Genomic DNA, 13,535 nt, shown 5'->3' on the forward strand with positions numbered 1-13,535 from the left:
TCTCTCTCTCTCTCTCTCTCTCTTTAGCTTTATGCTGATCTTATTGCTATATTACAGTATATGACAACCTTACTCACACCTCTCATCACACACGTATAAATGAATCTTTGACGTCAGAGAGTTTGAAGTCTATTACGTGGGATTCTATTTGTGTTGATTACATGTACAAGAGATTTATCTACATCTGACCAACTCGGTTAATTAACAGAAAATTATTTAGCAGCGCTTTCGAAAAGAAATATATAGTGTGTGTAAATTAAATTAAGCGCAGCATGAGAACGTGCCACTGTTTGATCTAATTTTCATTAGTAATTAAATTGATGTTTTGCTTGTGTTGTATCTGAAAAAGGGTAAAATCAATTACTGGTAAGCAACATGCACAAGAATACGTTCCAGTTATAGGCGTTTAATCAGTTCCATACCAGTTGAGTGGCTTGCAGTGTACCAGGTCATTTAACAGTTTATAAACTGCATTCCAAATCGACAACTGATGGTGAGAACAAAGTGGTGCAATGCATATCAAAGAGAATAAAATGAAAATGAATTACGTTATAAAGCAATTCATGGTGTGACGGTGCATAGTCATATATCCTCTCTACAGTTGATAAACCGCCAAACATCGATTACATTCAGAGCACAATTGCAAAAGTCTCAAATTTAAAATAAGCAAGAATATGATACACTTATGACAAAAATAATGATTCCACTGTAATTACTTTAGGTACATCATGAATGACATAAGGAATACCAGTTCAGGAATTTGTATTTGACATCTCTGATCATATAATTTCTATTAAAATCGTTCGTTGGGTAGCAGGATGTCAGTGTGAAATACATCGCATTGTGTCATAATTTTCTAGTTATTTTTTCAGCAACAGGACTAAATCTGAGATCACTATTTAATCTTTTTGTATAATTAATCTAATTTGCGAGCCGGCCGATGTGACCGAGCAGTTCTAGGCGCTTCAGCCTGGAACCGTGCGACTGCTACGGTCTCAGGTTCGAATCCTGCCTCGGGCATGGAGTTGTGTGATGTCTTTCGGTTAGTTAGGTTTAAGTAGTTCTAAGTTCCAGGGGACTGATGGTTCAAATGGCTCTGAGCACTATGGGACTTAACATCTGAGGTCATCAGTCCCCTAGAACTTAGAACTACTTAAACCTAACTAACCTAAGAACATCACACACATCCATGCCCGAGGCAGGATTCGAACCTGCGACCGTAGCAGTCTCGCGGTTCCCGACAGAAGCGCCTAGAACCGCACGGCCACCACGGCCGGCCTAGGGGACTGATGACCTCAGATGTTAAGTCCCATAGTGCTCAGAGCCATTTGACCCTAATTTGCGACTGAATAGTTATACAAGCAACGAAATGCACTGGATTGATGTGCGGTTGCTAAAGCCATCTGGTTTCCCTTCTCCTCCACGCACGTATAGAAAATACAAATACTCGCGAAATGAAGCCTACACACATTCACAGACTTTATGAATAAGGAAAAGATATGCAGGCTCAGAATGAAAGTAACATTAATCGCCAAATCATGGATGAATTAGCGGACCGGTAAAGCAAATTCATAAGGAAACGAAGAAGGTTAAGTGCCCAGAGAGAATAGAGCTACAGTGGAATCACTTAAATGACTCTGTATAATCATCATGGTAAACAGGCATTTTACTGTCACTTAAAATTCGATAAGCGAAGCGTGAGAACATGAAGTGCATCAACGAACTTTTTTGCCACCACAGTATTACCTATTTTTACTAGCAAGAAAACGGCGGAATAACCAAATACAAATACTGGTTACACACTGTGGAAATGAATATAAATGTACGAGGGCGGGCTGAAGCGTAATGCCTTTGAATATTTTATGTGGAAATTCTTCGAGCTTTCTAAATGAACAAACATTATTGTCATTCCACTTATCTGTGCTTCGTGGCTAAAAGTTTGTACACAAAAAATATGGAGTCACTACTATCCAGACTTTCCAGCACATCCCTATACGATGGTGTAGGCCTACTACAGAAGCCAATCTATGAAAACTTGAAGCTTCAATACGCTTTGTAGCTGACTGCATATCCCAACAGCTGATTACCCGGGGGTGCTGTATTCTTCGTTACATATTACAAAGAATAATGTGTAGAAATCTGTTTATGATATAAAATCAAACTAATTTTTTTTTTAGGTATAAGTTCCGTTTACAGATTGCAAGGAAAAAATATTTCCACATTCATAACTAAACTAACGGCCTTTCTGATTGTAAGTCCTTATAGTTTCCGCTAAAGAGTAAGAATAAATAAATTATTGGATGAAAATATCGGTGAGTAAACAAGTTGTCCGTGAAAAAGCACGTGAGATCCAACTCTGCAGTTGTTGACCATGGTAGAAAACGCAAGTACCATCGAAAACTGCAACCTGTTAAAGGAGGGAGATGCGACAGAGTAAGTGGTGTTACGCCACAGAGTAAAAATGGGGAGAAATCAAAAATTTTTGTAGATTCACGCCAGCGCAGCCACAGCGACAGCCACAGTTGTGTTGACGTAGCTATGCAGCAGAAAGAAATAATGAACACTGCAAGTCGGTCGCAGACATGAGTGCACGCTGGTACACCGTCATCAATCGCCACGTGTAATTTAATCATTCATCAGAACATCCACTGAGAGAGAGAATGACAGAGATATATTCGCTCGTTCATGTCATGTGGGGCAACAGTCTACATCTCGGACGCAGTATTACCTATCAGAGACTTCACAGTGACGTTAAGAGCCTGTAACAAATTGTTTAGTGAACACAGAGGAACGAGGACTGCCGACAACTAGTAAAGGAACACGCCACATTCGGTCATAACGAACAGAGCCTCACGTCATTCTCTCCCTTCCGTCTCCATAAATACCGCAGTGCTCCTGCTCTGAGTTCAGTTGGTCTTTAGGTTCGATGGCGTTTATACCAAAGCACTCGATTCAGTGTTTATTACAGTATAGTGAGACCGATGTAGCAGATGTTCCAGAACTACTCTTGTACACGCTGTTTGCCCTTACCGTGATGACAAAATCCAAGCAACCACGACCTGCCTCTCACGGACTTCCCGCCTCCCACATCGCTGATGTCGAGACTGACAGCCTTCCAACACCAGTGAGTCCCACGGTCATTGTCCCTCTCAAACATCAACATTGCTGGGTGAAAGGGGCATCCGCTCCCTCTGTGTCTGATCATCGCCGCATGCGCTTCCGGTTGCCGGGGCCTATCTGTCCGGTTCAGCCAGGATCAGTCAACTACATCCTGATAGGTCACTATGGGTCAACGTCTTCTTCCGGAGCGGAATCGAGGACACCCTAACGCAGTATGTCGGCATGATGTCACTGCCAGGCAGTAGCTCGTAAGACTTTGACTAAACTGCTGGACCACCGACTTTGGCAACAAGCACAGCCAAGCCGAAGAAGGTGTCAATGAAATTCTTACATGTCACCGCGTAATGAGAAGGCACGGAAGTGGAAATCTGAATGAATAAATATTAACTTACTAATCATGTTTTATTAGCGCCGAAGGACGCTGTACAGGTTCCACAGTGGCGTCCCGACAACACAGACATACCTCCATTCATCTCACACCCATGAGACTGAAACCTAGTTCACATACAACCTTGGACCATTGTAACATTTTGGTAGGTATTCGTCGTACAATAACTGCAAATCGTACATTAATATATATTTGCATCTACATGGCTACTCCGCAAATTACAATTAAGCGACCGGCAGAGGTTTTATCGAACCACCTTTATAATACTTCTCTGTTATCGCACTCTCGAACAGCGAGCGACTACATTTTTCCGTGCTAGCTCTGATTTCCTTTATTTTGTTAAGATGATAGTTCCTCCCTATGCAGGTCAGCGTCAACAAAATATTTTCGCATTCGGAGGAGAAAGTCGTGATTGAAAATTGGTGAGAAGATTCCTCCGCAACAAAAAACGCGTTTGTTCTAGTGATTTCCACCCTAAATCCTGTATCATTTCTGTGAACTCTCTTCTCTATTTCTCTATAATACGAAACATGCTGCTATTCTTTGAACTTTCTTGATGTACTCCATTAATTCTATCTGATAAGGATCCCACACGATACAGCAGTACTCCAAAAGAGGATGGACAAGCGTAGAGTAGGCAGTGTCTTTAGTAGATCTGTTGCATCTGCCAAGTCTTCTGCCAGTAAAATGCAGTCATAGGTTCCCCCTTCCCAAAAAATTTTCTTTGTGTTCATTCCAAAATTGAGTTGCTCGTAATTGTACTTCCTAGGTATTTAATTGAATTTACGACCTTAGGATTTGACTTTTCATTATTAAGGGTCAATTGCCAATTTGCACCATCTAGATATCTTATCTAAATCGTTTTGCAATTGACTTTGACCGTATGATGATTTTACTAGACGATAAATGACAGCATCATCTTCAAACAACATAAGACGGCCTCTCAGATTGTCTCCTAAATCATTTATATAGATCAGGAGCAATATAGAGCCTGCAACGCTATCTCGGGGAACGCCACAGATCTGTTTTACTTGATGACTTACGAATTGCGTCTTCTCTGACTGGAAATCTCATAGGAAATCACAAATACAGACGCATAACAGAGATGGCATTCTCTCGCAATTTGATTAAACGTCGCTTGTGAGATACGACGTCAGAAGACTTCCGGAAATCTAGAAATACGGAATCATTTCGAAACCTATTTTGTATAGCAGTCAACACTTCACGTGGGTAAAGAGTTAGTTCTGTTTCACAAGAACGTTGTTTACTAAATTGATGCTGACTAGGTATCAATAGTCCGTTCTCTTCAAGATAAATCATAATGTTCAAACACAGTACATGTTCCAAAATCCTGGTGCATATCGACGTTAATAATATGGACCTGTAAATTAGTGGATTAGTCCAACTGCCTTTCTTGAATATTGGTGTGACCCGCGCAACATTCCAGTTTTTGGGTACAGGTTTTCGTGTCGAGCGAGTGGTTGTGCATGATTGTAAACTATGAAGCTGTTGCATTAGGAAACTAATTGGTATACAATCTGGACGGGAAGACTTGCTTTTATTGGGTGCTTTAAGTTTCGTCACTACCCTAAGGACGTCTACTTATAAGTTTCTCATTTTGGCAGCTGTTCGTGATTCGAATTCTCGATTATTTATTTCGTCTTCTTTGGTGAAGGAATTTAGGAAGATCTTGTTTAGTAACTCAGCTTAAGCAGCACTGTCATCGATAGTATTTCCATTGATATCGCACAGAGAAGGCACTGATCGTGTCTTCCCGGTAGTATACCTTACATACGACCAGAATTCTTTTAGATTTTCAAACAGGTTTTAAGAAAAATCTTCATTGTGGAAACTATTACAAGCATTCCGCATAGAAGTTCCCGCTAAATTTCTAGCTTCTCGGGTATTTTGCGCTCGTTTAAATCAGGCGTACATTTTTCGTTGTGTCTATAACTGTGTCTGACCTGCTTTTTATACCACGGAAAATCAGCTCTGTCGTTTGTTAATTTATTTGGTATAAATTTCGCAATTGTTTTCGATACTATTTCTTTGAATTCAAGCCGCATCTGGTCTACACTTACATTGTTAATTTGGAAGGAGTGGATATTGTCTCTCAGGAAGGCGTCAAGTGAATTTTTATCAGATTTTTTGAATAGGTATTTTTTCGTTTATTTTTGACGGATTTTGGAGTTATGGTATTCAGTCTTGGTGCGACAGCCCTGTATTTTCTAGTCCCCGCTTTCGTTTTGATACTCTTTATTAGCTCAGGATTATAAGACAAAAGGAAACAAAACGAGTTGTGTTAATAGAGCCGGATGAATTGAGTTCAGAAGTCTCGTGAAAGTTTCGTGTCTTTAATGGGATCCACTACGGCAAAGCTTTAGACTTATATGCAGTAAATTGTCTGGTAAAAGGGTAAGAATTTAATACTGTAAATCGTGGACGTCGTCACATAAATATTACCTTCCCTCGGAAACAATTCAAATTGTGATTGGTAAACATCATCCGCTTGCCTTACGATGGACGACACAATTCAACTGATCTCTGTGTACCAGTCACGATTTCTAGATGACGTAAACACTCACATCCAATCAGCTATTCACCAATTCGGAAATAAAGTGAAATGATCGTATGGTACTGATGGCCTGGAGTCCTAACCTGGAGAAGTTCGGCCGCCGATTTGTAGTCACATTGGGCGACTTGCGTGTTGATGATCATGATATGATGGTGAGGACGATGCAACACCCACTCCCCGAGCGGAGAAAATCTCCGATCCAGTCGGGAATAGAAACCGGACCCAATGCATGGCATTTGAATTTTGTTCGCTATAGTTCGTTGTATTTGGTCGTAACGGACGTCACATGACATCCGCTGAAGGTCGCTCTTGATCCCCTCACTCAGGTTTTTTATTACAGAGACCAGCCAGCTCTCTGGCCGAATACGCTGAGCTATCGTGCCGGCACCACTCAGCTAACGGAGGCGGACTGTTCCGTAATATTTTGCTTTTCATAAATCTTTGACACATATCTCCACAAAAATGAATGTTTTGTACTTGTGTGGATTACATAGGGCGGAGTTACTTCGACGTATCGGGCAGCATTTGATTAAAGTCTCCAGAGAGAAAAACCAGGACTCAACACATTTCTCTTAGTTTACAATCAGATCTGTGACTGTGCCTTCAATAGACGCTGTATTTCTTATATATCTTGTAGAACTTACATTACACTAAGTCGATATGAATCTTTGAAATGAACGTTTATGTTATTTTCAACGTTAACTATTACGCTAGCTGTTGAAAAGTATGCGAACACTCCTGTGTGATGCGGAATCGTCAACTAGATCTACATCCACAGTACTACTCTGCAGTTCATAGTCTGCAAGTACCTGACAGAAGTGTTCATCGAGCCACATTCCACTATTACTCTAACCCTCCACGCTTGAATCGTGCGCAGGAATAACGAACAAGCATAACTTTCCGCACGAGCTTCGATTCCTCTTATTTTATTTCGACCATCATTTCAATCGATATTGGCGGGCGTCAACAAAATAATTTCGCGTTTGGAGGAAAAAGTTGGTGTTTGACATTTCGTGGAAAGCCCTCGCTGACACGAAAACCTCCTTTGCTTCTATGATTCTACTTCCAACTCCCGTATCACATCCGTGACATTCTCTCCCCTATTTCGTGATAATATAAGAAGAGCTGCCCTTATTTGGTAATTTTCGATGCTTTCCGTCAGTCCTATCTGGTAAGGATCCCATACGGCACAGCAATACTCAAACAGAAGACGGACAATCGTAATGTAGGCACTCTCTTCAGTGTATCTGTTGTAATCTCTACATGTTCTGTCAATAAAACGCAGTCTTTTGATCGCAATCCTAACAACTTTATCTATGTGATCGTTTCAATTTAAGTTACTCTTAGTTGTTACCCCTGGGTATATAACTGAATTGATAGCCCTTAGATTTATGTAATTCACAGTGTAACTGAAATTTAACGGATTCCTTTTACAACTCATGTGAACGACCTCACACGTATCAATATTTAGGCAAAAATTGCCAATTTTCGCACCATATAGAGATCTTGTCTAAAACATTTTGAGTTGGTTTTGACCTTCCGATGATTTTATCAGATGGTAAAAGACGGTATCATCTGCAAAAAATCTAAGATAGCGGCTTAGGTTGTGTTCTGAATCATTTATATCGTTTACGAACTGCAGAGGGCCTATAACATTGTTGGGGAACGTCAGATATCATTTCAGTTTCACTCGATGATTCCACTAATTATTATGAACAAAGGCCTCACTGACAGGAAATAACAAATCCAGCAGCTGAGACGATACTGCCTGGACAGGCTATTTGACTACAAGCCGCTTGTTATAAACGGTATCAAAAGTCTCCTGGAAATCTAGAAATATGGAATCATTTGAGGTGATCTACCGATAACAGCCATTAGAATAAATACTTCATTAGAATGAGTTACTAGCTGACGTACCGGATGTTAGTCGTCCCGGCAATTTGAATTCACACCCCCACCTCCCCACAGTTAACTTTGGAGGCTCGCCCCTACGTTTCATCTGCATCTACATGGTTAGTCTGCAATTCACACTTTAAGTGCCTGGCAGAGGGTTCATTGAACCATTTTCGTACTACTTCTCTACCATTCCATTCTCAAATGGTACGTGGGAAAAAGGAACACCTAAAGCTCTCCGTTCGCGCTCTGATTTCTATTATTTTATTGTGGTGATTATTTTTCCATACGTAGGTGGAAGTATCCTCTTTGAGAAGCTTTGAGTGCTTGGGGAAAGCAAATAGCTGCAGTTGGCTCTAGGAGTCACTTATCGTAACATCTCCTATTTGTTATCCGGTGATGTGGTACACGATAGTAAGGTGCTTAGCATGGAGAGTTAAATGTTCTTCTTTTGGGAACTCAGCTTTGGCCAGCAACAGTGAATTGCGTATTCCACCAAGTCGTTTAAACTATAAGTTTAATGCGATTGTTTTTGTTATTGCCTGTGGTACTGATACTGCAAAAGCAACATTACGTGTTGATAGAAGGCCTTTTGGTTGTTGAGTTGCCAGGTGATTTATACTGTTTGTCGGTGAGAGTTCTTAACGTCGTTGTAGTAGCACAAAAGGTGACATTGGGTGATGCATACAGACGCATTTACAATACTGTGATCAGTTATGAAGCATTTAGCTTTACTGTGTCTCCGATGATTATCTTTTGATACAGGATTGGGATCGGTAGTGCAATGTGGTCTGATCGTGATACCGGTAGCCAACGCTGAGAATTTCGCAAACTGCGGGAAAGTCGGCACTACTGAACAAACACTGCTGGGTGCTACGGGTGTTGTGCACCACCGATCGGCACGGAACAAGGTTAGTGTGTTTTGAGTCTGATGTGAAGTGGTATCACGAACTGGGACCCTTTTAGCTATTCTGTCGCCACCAAGTCACTTGCTGCTGCTGGTCTGGTTTGCCGAAGTTATGGATAGTTGTAGTTTGTTGATTTTTTTCTACTTTGTTCACTGCTGTAGTGGCCGGCAGTGTTGCGTTACGCCCTTATACTGAATGTGGCCACAAACGCCTTCCCAGTGTGTGTTGTCTGTGCAAAGGCCTGTCCAAGTTTGATAAATTATTGAAGCGTTTGCGTCTGACCCCACGTGCGTGATGCAGTGAAAGCTTTCCCCGTAATCAAAACACTGGTTACGATGTTATATTCCTCAAAAATTCTAGGGATTAAACATTGAGAGTGTGACTCTAGGGAAAATCGAGGCGTTCAGACGCGGTATTCCAGAGAGCTGTTCCACTGCTGGTTAGTGTGTATTCAAATTTAAAAGATAAAAGGCCAAAAGACAAAAACAGATTTAGAATCACTAGTTCCTCAAAGGGACACCTTCTTAATCTTAGAAGTGGTGCACCGCAATAATTTAAGTTATTGTGTTCACTTTTTTGGCTGAAGGTAATTTGAATCATGAGTAAGACTCTTAACTTTACCTGAAGCGGCGCTTAGCCATCAAATACCACTGCGCGATTTATTTAGGTTGTGGTGTTTGGGCAGTAACGAGTTAAAACACAATGCTGCATGATAAGGCGACACAGTGGGCATTAGTAATTGTGCTGTACGTGTGTGGTTTGTAGTAGTTGATGTCCACGGTGTGTATATGTCCGTTCTATTTTGGGTCACGTGTACTGTGATTCTTGTCCATGAGGCCAACGTAATTAAACTCAGATTCTATTTCTGATCACTTTTGTTACTTAATGTTTTATTGAGCAAATCTTATATTAATGAAAGGGTATATTTTAGAGATAGTAATATCGATCAGGATAGGTGAATAAATTTATTTAAATTTAATTTTAACTTTCCACAGTACTTTTGTAGTCTGTCTGTCTCGCTGTTGGATTGACTACCATCCATTGTGCTTAAAGGCTCTGGGAGTATTGTAAGTGGGACCGCTGCCTTGTACCTGTCTTAGATACGGACTGAGATCGGTGTTTATGACTGGAGAAACCGTAGTGCCAGCCTGTCCCCCTTAGCTGATGCTCTTGCAAAAATGCGAGCCCGGCAGCCCCGTGGCCAGCAAGGAGCACTAGCTTCATCGAATGGATGTTTTTGTTAATAAATTGTACTCAGTTCAGTCTCGTCACTTAATTACCCCGCCATCCACTCCCAGTCGGAAAAGTCCAGTACATTTTATTCAACAAGAATAATGTTTTCTGGATACTTGCAGACTATTTGTCAAAATATCTTCGAGGTAGTTCATAATTGTCGAAGGCAATATAAGTTCCAAAATCCTACTGAAAATCGACGTTGGTGATATACCGCCGACATTCATTATTAAGTGATCTTTGCTGCTCCGCTACACAGAATATATATGCTTCTAAGTTATTTATGTTTGCTGCTTTTCTTGATTCAAATTCTGAATTATTTTCTGCGTCTTCACTGATGAAGTAACTTTGGAAGTTTCTGAACCATTTTCTCAAAACAATTTCCGAAAAAGCATGTACTATGATTTCTGTCTTTATACACTGAAACGCCAAAGGAACATACATCTGCCTCATATCGTGTAGGGCCCTATCGTGTAGTGCCTCAACATGACATGACACGGACTTAACTAATATCTGAAGTAATACTGGAGGGAATTGGTACCATGAATCCTGCAGGGCTGTCCATAAATCCATCGGATTACGTTGGGGTGGAGATCCCTCCTGAACAGCACGTTGCAAGGCATCCCAGATATGATCAACAATGTTCATGTCTACGGAGTTTGGTGGCCAGCAGATGTGTTTAAACTCAGAAGAGTGTCCTGGAACCACTCTGTAGCAATTATGAACGTGTGTGGCATTGTTCTAGTGGAATTGCCCAAATCCGTCGGAAAGCACAATGTACATGAATGGATGCAGGTGATGCGGGGGGGCTTAATTAAAGAAATAAGATGCAATAATGTTAGTAGCTGTGTGTCCGGTTACGAAGTCTCGTAACCGGTTGGCCCTGACTAGTATTACTACGCAATCTGACTGCATAAAATTAAAATAAAGAATGACAAGAAATTTCCATTAACACAATTGATTAATTAAGTCCCCTGCAACTATAAAAGCTACGAAACAACAAAGCACAAGTGTAACTGTCCTGTGTGTGGTAGTGTGACTCAACGTACATGTATCTGGCTCGGTTCTTCCTCAATACGACAAGATATTTTAAACACCATTTACAATGAACTAATTGAAAAACCACAAATACTATAATTGGACATAGAAACCAGAATTACAAATCTAACACATGAACACGAGCCAGATGCTTTGTTGACTGTACCTGTGACCAAGAGGCATTGTCATTAAAGAAATCTGTAATACCTTTTTTTTTTACCTCAGTATATATTGACGAAAAATACACTGTGATCATTGCAACATCTTCCATCTATATATTACACCAACCGAACAGCATCTACTCCCTCGCTCAACAGAACAACGACTGCACTCGACATCCTCTGAACTACTACTGCCCTCGACAACCTCTGAACTACTACTGCACCAGTGGAGGCGGCGGAAAAATAATCTTTGGCGCAATCTCTGGCGCTGTGACTCAGTGATCAGACAGGATGCTTACGTACGTGTCGCCTGTTAGAGTCGTATCTAGATGTGTCAGGGGTCCCATATCAGTCTAACTGCATACTCCCCACGCCATTATAGAGCCTCCACCGGCTTAAACAGTCCCCTGCTGACTTGCAGGGTCCATAGATTCATAAGGTTGTATCTATACCCGTACAAGTCCATCCGCTGGATATAATCTGAAACGAGACTCCTCCGACCAGGCTACATGTTTCCAGTTATCAACACTCCAACGTTGGTGGTGACGGGCTCAAGTGAGACGTAAAGCCTTGTGTGGTGCAATCATCAAGGTTACAGAAGTGGGCCTTCGGCTCCGAAAGCCCATATAGATGATGTTTCGTTGACTGTTTCGCACGCTCAGACTTTTTGATGGAGCAGCACGGAAATCTGCAGCAATTTGAGGAGGAGAGGCACCTCTGTCATGTTGAACGATTTTCTTCAGTCCTCGTCGGTTACGTTCTTGCAGGATCTTTTTTCGGCCGCAGCGATGTCGGAGATTTGATGTTTTACCGGATACCTGATATTCACGGTACACTTATGAAATGGTCATACGCAAAATTCCCCACTTCATCGCTACCTCGGAGATGCTGTGTCCCATCGATCGTGCGCCGACTACAATACCACGTTCAAATTCACTTAAATCTTGATGACCTGCCATTGTACGAGCAGTAACAGATCTAACAATTGCGCCAGACACTTGTCTTACATAAGCGCTGCCGACCGCAGTGCCGTATTCAGCCTGTTTACATATGTCTGTATTTGAATAAGCATGTCTATACAAGTTTCTTTGGCGCTTCAGTGTTTTATTAAACTGGAGTCATCATCAACTGTAGTTGACTAAGTGGGGTACCTATTTGGTATGATACTCAAGTTTCCTATGTAAGTCTTAGCAATTGTGTCTTCTCAGCCAGACAGTCGGTAAGAGGAACCAATATATTCCAGTTGTCAAGTATAGCCTCTAACTATACTAACCCACAGGAACTATGTAATTCAGTTTCACTACCAGAAAAACTGCTTCTGACAGCAGCAAACTCAGCCAACACCAACTGTATTTAATTTATCATTTTTGAACACTATTAGGTTCATTGTAAAAGTTTCGGCTGCACGCGTATACGGATTTAGCCAGCTTTAAGTACGTACAATTATTTGAGGTTCGGTGCTTTCTGTTAGCTCTTAGTACTCTAGTTCCTTCGCAAAGCAGCAACGAGAGTATACAGCTATAGCACATACGGTACCTAGTACTACTCTCACCCTGTGTTTATCAAGTACCTTCTCTTTTTGTTCATTACAAAGTTCCTGTAAGCTAAAGGACCGTCCAGTCAATATCTCATAGTCCTCGCTATCCGTTTAGCGGCCTCCTGTGTGTTAGGGATCCATGAGCTATTGAGCGGGATCCGATATTCTTCAAACCTATCGCTCAAGTTAAGGAAGCTGCAGCCTGCACGATCTGATATCCGTCAGAGCTACTGATTAAGAATCTCCACTCGGATTTGTACGGAAGGTCCACAGTCGATCCTGTCACCCATGCTACAGATGATGAACAGTAGATTCATCTCACTAGCAACACTGGCAGTTTTTACCAATTCAGACAGACGCCGCTAACCAGAGAGAATCTCTTTCGATCCAAAACGATACATATCACTAGTCCGACGTGAACTACCACTGCAGTGACTTGCAACCTGTGTTCTTTATGGCATACAGAAAAACTTGTTCCACATCTAGGATGACTTTCCCCGGTATGCACACAGAATGCACACTGGACCTCTTTCCCTCCTTGTCAGCCATTTCCCATTAAGTGCCTAACACTGTAACTGCAAATCTCCTGTAATCGCACCATTTGTGAATGCCCGAATTTTGCAGCCTGGGAGGCTTCTTGTGATACCGGACAAGAGATTGCATTTGTCTCATAATCGGATCT

Source organism: Schistocerca americana, chromosome 3, assembly GCF_021461395.2.
Source record: "Schistocerca americana isolate TAMUIC-IGC-003095 chromosome 3, iqSchAmer2.1, whole genome shotgun sequence".
NCBI classification, from domain to species: Eukaryota; Metazoa; Arthropoda; class Insecta; order Orthoptera; family Acrididae; genus Schistocerca; species Schistocerca americana.